Below are 6,089 nucleotides of genomic sequence, written 5' to 3'. Positions count from 1 at the left end.
AATATAGATGACTAGACTGCGGAACGTCATGCAATTTCATGTTTTTATTGATTTGGCATATTTCAAAAGTAAAAGTGGATCTTTGCCGATCATGGTTTTTACGCCAGCTTTATTTTATATAAATGCATATTTCGAGGATTTTTCCCTTTTAAACGCATATATATTTTTATTTTGAATATTTAAATTCAAATATTAACAAATTTCCTTGTTTTGCCGATATATTATTTAATTTCAAAAATTCTCTCTGTTAAAGAGATATAAAAATTATTTGAGAAATAAAAAAACAATAATTAGTTACTGTTGAGAACATGAAATTGCTGCGACGACAATGGATTTTTGTATTGGGTTATTTTACGACGCTGTATCAACATCTAGGTTATTTAGCGTCTGAATGAAATGAAGGTGATAATGCCGGTGAAATGAGTCCGGAGTCCAACATCGAAAGTTACCCAGCATTTGCTCATATTGGGTTAAGGGAAAACCTCAACCAGGTAACTTGCCCCGACCGGGATTCGAACCCGGGCCACCTGGTTTCGCGGCCAGACGCGCTGACCGTTACTCCACAGGTTTGGACACGACAATGGATACTTATGTATAAGTTGTTGGGTCGTCTTCCATTTTCTAGCTCTGTGTACATATCAGCTGTATAAGTGCAAAGTTTCAGGAACCAGGGCGAAAATACGCGTCGCCTAGATGTCATTCAGGCTTTTACCACAGTAGAGACCTGCAAAACCGCGCACACAACCGGTTTAGATTCGACCGGTCGGAGCTCAACCGGCTACGATGAACATCGGGCCGAATAACTCGGTTGTCGAGCGATTACGCCTGATGTATTGCAGATTAGACAGAACATCAGGCGCATTTACATTAAAATAACGTTTTTCCAGTACACAACCGGAGTAAGAAGGAAATTTACGTTGTCTTATTGAAAAAAAAAAGTGTTTGCAAGTATTCTTACAGTTCATTCGACACTATAACACATATATTTTCTTTATTATTCTGAACTTGCAGTAACTTTATAAGTATCGTTTATATTTTAAACTTTTAGAGTTTTGCTAATGAAAGTTGCTTATAGATATGTTAAACAATGTTACAGTTTTTCACAGAACAAGACGTGCACAAGCCATGTATATTTTTCTTACCAATGAACGCTATATAGCTGGCGTTTTTCTATACCAGTGTTAAACAGTATACGTCATAACTTCATCATTTGATTACGTCGTAACTCTTTCTCGTCACATATTGACTGAATCTTGTTCGATTTGTATAACCCAATGATCGATATTACATAAGTTCATGTAAGATCGCGAATTATTTAGAACACAAATCTCACACAGAAAGAAATGGTAAGGAGGAAGAAAATACGACCTCCAAATAACACCAGGTACATTTCTTCATACAATAACTCTTTAACATTTTCTCAGTAGGCTATACAAACAGAGTAATAATATTGAAGGATATTTATTTTGTTTAATTACAAAAATATGTTTCCTTCAAATAGGAATACAAATAATTTGACACTTTAATACATTTATTTTTGTATTTCGAACTTGCAGTAATTTGACTAGTAACAAATAAATGGACAATGGACACAGTGACATCGAAGGAAATAGACGTAATGTATAATGTGAAATATCATAATGTAAACATATTCAAAAATATAATTACAATTCATTATAAAACAAAATAGGAAATAAGTACATAAGTCCATTATGACGTTTGTACTTTAAACTAAAAAAAATGTATAGGCCTTCCTCTAAAACAATAGTTGCATGCTTTTTAATTATTCTAATCAGTTGCAATATTATTTATTAAGAAATCAATTTAAAAAGATAAACAGTAATGTTATTTTCAACAATACGATTACTTTGGCTCCCAATTATTGTTGTTCTGTACAAAATAAGTATAATTTACACATTTCTAAACTACGAATAACAAAAGAACAGCAAGGTTTAGAAACAAATCATTCTGTATAGAAAAGATCTACTTCAGAGAAAACAAGTGTCATTCAAAGAACTATTTTATTACACACGTGCTAATATCAACTATTTGATGTTCACAATTATTATTAGGGCCTATTATCATAGACTACATGATCAGAGTTGACTTCTTGTGTTTATGTATTAATAAATCTGTTTTACTAGTCTAAAGTTACGCTCGGTGGAAACACTTATTCATGGAATGGCCAATATTCGTTTCACAAGTGTTGCTAGAGAGGCTAGAGTTGTTCGGTGATCTTTCCATCAATTTAGTATGTAGAAAATGAAATGGGCATAATGTATAATGGGAGATATAAATAAATAAACCCAAAATAGAATTACAATTAATCAAAAAACATAAAATTAAATAATTATTAACTCTAAATGCATTCCTCCAAAACAGTAGCTATTCATATACAGGGTAGAAGTGAAATAACCCTGCAGATTGTACGGGAGATAAGGTTCACTTAAATGAATGGAAAACCTATATTACGTTTAATTCTCTAGTCATAGTAAACATACTAAAAATATTGGTTGTAGTAGGTTTCAGAAGATATAAAGTTATTTTTGTTTTAGTTTTGCTATTGATCGGGTTTACTGTTTTTAAGTGTGTCATTATTGTAATATTATAATTCAGTTTTCTAGTGTAAGCAAAAATTACAACCTTGGTAATTTGTGGATACCGAAAGTTTTTTTCTGCAATTTACGCTTTACAACGTTTGTAGTTTTACTCTGCATGCTGTTTGTTCCTCTTGATGATCCGTAGCTATAATATCTGGATGGTTCACTGTGATCTTCATTTTATACGCCAGAGCCGTCCACCCACAGAGAGATCGAATCAACTCGAATACACGTTAAACCGAATACTGAGGCAGTACGCAAGCAGATGTACTTCGCATACTGCCTATAAAGCCAGGCATTCAGTAGCGCTCTGCAAGTTTGCTCGGCTTTCAACCGGTTTTGCAGGACTCTATACCACATACCAGGGCTATACAGTACATACAGTCACGAAGCTAAATACGTAATAAATATGCATCCATAGATAGTTGCTAACCACTAGGATCGCTTCTATCGCCTCATTACAGACAATGCGAAATAGTACCTGCACAGTCTGTTGTTCCTAGTACCCTCATCAACTCAAGCTTCGTGACTGTATATACTAGACTGTACTTTTACTCTGATTTCATAGAACCGAAAATGAATGAGACAATAAAAAGTCGCGTATTGTTATCAAGAAACTGCTGCGAAAAGTTAAAGACACACTGGAAGCAGTTCCTGGACCACAAGGTAAACCAGTGCCTGCAAAATGTAAGCGTGTGTTAGAGAATAATCCTGGTTATAAAGAAATGCTCCAAATTGCTAAAATTCTCAGTGGAAAATGTGAAACAATCACTGAAATTTGGAACATTTCTGCGTACAAGTATGCACTAGTCACATCATGAGATGTTCGAGAGATCGTTCTCGGCATTTAAACTAATTCTGACATAATATAAGAGAAGTTTCACAGTAAAGAACATGACGAAATCATTGGTTGTTTACTGGTACAATTATTACATGAAAAGCAAACGAAGTTAAAAAAAAAATTGGAAAGTTTGAGATGTACCAATTCAAATATGTCTGTAAAATGAGTAATTAAAATGCATTATTTCATAGAAAAATATATTTAATAAAAATGATGATGGCTTCATGACAATTATTACTTTAACTTATTTTCATTTATATCATATTATTAAATCAAATAAACCTCTAGAGTGTATTTTTTACTATATATGTTTTACCTTTTAGCGCCTATGAAATGTGGATATGAAAAGAACTGAGCGTGTGAAATGGACATACAGAATAAGAAACGAAGGTGTGTTGGAAAGAGTGGGTGAAGAAAGAATGTTGCTGAACCTCATCAGAAAGAGAAAAAGAAATTGGCTGGGTCATTGGCTGAGAACAAACTGTTTACTGAGGACGCACTGGAAGAAACGGTAAACAGGAGAAGAGTTCGAGGCAGAATATGATTGACGATATTAAGATATATGGATCATATGCGGAGACTAAGAGGAAGGCAGAGAATAGAAAAGATTGGAGAAAGCTGAGTTTGCAGTGAAAGACCTGCCCTTGGGCAGTAAACTACATAGTTGCATGCATATTTTTATTTTTTAAATTAGTGCATTACATTTCGTGGATTATAGATGCCTAATAAGATTTTTATTGAAATCTTATAAATTTCATTATGTTGCAGGATTTTGTTGTTAGATCAGGAACGGGAAACAATCTGACTAGGGATGCATATTCACTTAATTTTTAAAACGCAAATGGTACTTAAAATCGTTGAAATAACATGACAAGACAATTTTAGATGAGAAAGAAATAATACTGTCGAATTTTTCTCCGTTAATAACAAATAACCATAACAGATAATTATAATATCATCATATAGATTCTGATTCGACTCGACAGTTAGTATTGCGTAATGATGTACTTACCGAATTCACAATTCATGTTCGAAATGACATCCTTGTAATAGGCCTATCTAGCAGGCTGCACATCTCCTGAAGAAATGTTCAACAACTCGCAGCAGTTCGTTTTCCGAAATGGCTCGAATTTTTGTCATGTAGCGGTTTTTCGTGAAAATGGTGTGGATTTTCACTGTCCGAGTAACGATTGTTTTGAGTGTTCATGTAACCACTGAGGTGGAACCATGCTTCGTCACTATAAAAAATTAAGATGGGGTCAAGTAGTCCATCATATACTGACTGTTCGAACCACATGCAAAACCTATGTCTGTTCAGATAATCGGGTTTCGTTAAACTCTGAACTACACGAATTTTGTAAGGTTTTAATTTTAATTGTTTCATATAGGTCGCGCCAGGGATTTTGGCAGATGGATTTTCTTAATGTGAACTGGACAGCGAGTCCTCACCGCTGCAAGATCGGCTGTTATCTCTGTCGCAGTGGAATGGGTAGGACATAATAGTAAACATGCACGCCCGAGTATTTGTGCACTCTGGACAGTCACCTCCAAAAACTAAACAAATATTACAGTAGTCTATATGTGTCTTTGGTATTCCCAAGAAACTTGTTCGATTAATTAAAATGTGTCTCAATGAAACTTACAGCAGAGTCCGTATAGGCCAGTTTCTATCTGATGCTTTTCCAATTCACTGCGGGCTAAAGCAAGGAGATGCACTATCACCTTTACTTTTTAACTTCGCTCTAGAATATGCCATTAGGAAAGTTCAGGATAACAGAGAGGGTTTGGAATTGAACGGGTTACATCAGCTTTTTGTCTATGCGGATGACGTGAATATGTTAGGAAAAACTCCACAAACGATTAGGGAAAACACGGAAATTTTACTTGACGCAAATAAAGCGATAGGTTTGGTAGTAAATCCCGAAAATACAAAGTATATGATTATGTCTCGTGACCAGAATATTGTACGAAATGGAAATATAATCTGTTTTATATATATATATATATATATATATATATATATATATATATACATATATATGTATATGGAAATATGTTAATCCTTAGTCAATAGATAAGACTGAGTTTTACGAAATACGAACATTAAGGGATGGAAAATGGGAGGCGGTAATGATCAAAATAATTATACCGATTTATTTTTTTTAACCAGCAGACGTGCAGCCTTTAAATTTAAAACAAAGATTCACTCATAAAACTGGGTTAGACTATTCATCTCATCTCTCAGAATTGTATCTAAAATGTATAAGGAAAGTAAAAAAATTCAATTTCATGTAGGCTACCCCCTTGAAATAACTTCAGTTTTTTTTTTTTTTTTTTTTTTTTTTTTTTTTTTTTTTTTTTTTTTTTTTTTTTTTTTTTTACTTCCGAGTAGAGAGGAGAGAGAAAGAAGTCGACGATTTTAAAAATTCACTAAACTATATTTAACTAGAGACATGAAATTTAAAATGAAGGTTACTCTCTACAATATTGGTTAAACATTCTTAGATTTTTTATATACCATATCCTAAGGTACTGATGAAAAGGCAGAAGGGAGTGAGAAATCTCATGTCATCCGATCTCGATTAAAGTCGATATCTGGGGATATTTGCAATCACAGAATACGAATAAGGTATTATTTAGTCCGACTT

Source organism: Periplaneta americana, chromosome 3 (genome assembly GCF_040183065.1).
Source record: "Periplaneta americana isolate PAMFEO1 chromosome 3, P.americana_PAMFEO1_priV1, whole genome shotgun sequence".
Lineage (NCBI taxonomy): Eukaryota > Metazoa > Arthropoda > Insecta > Blattodea > Blattidae > Periplaneta > Periplaneta americana.
This window is presented reverse-complemented; position numbering follows the sequence as displayed.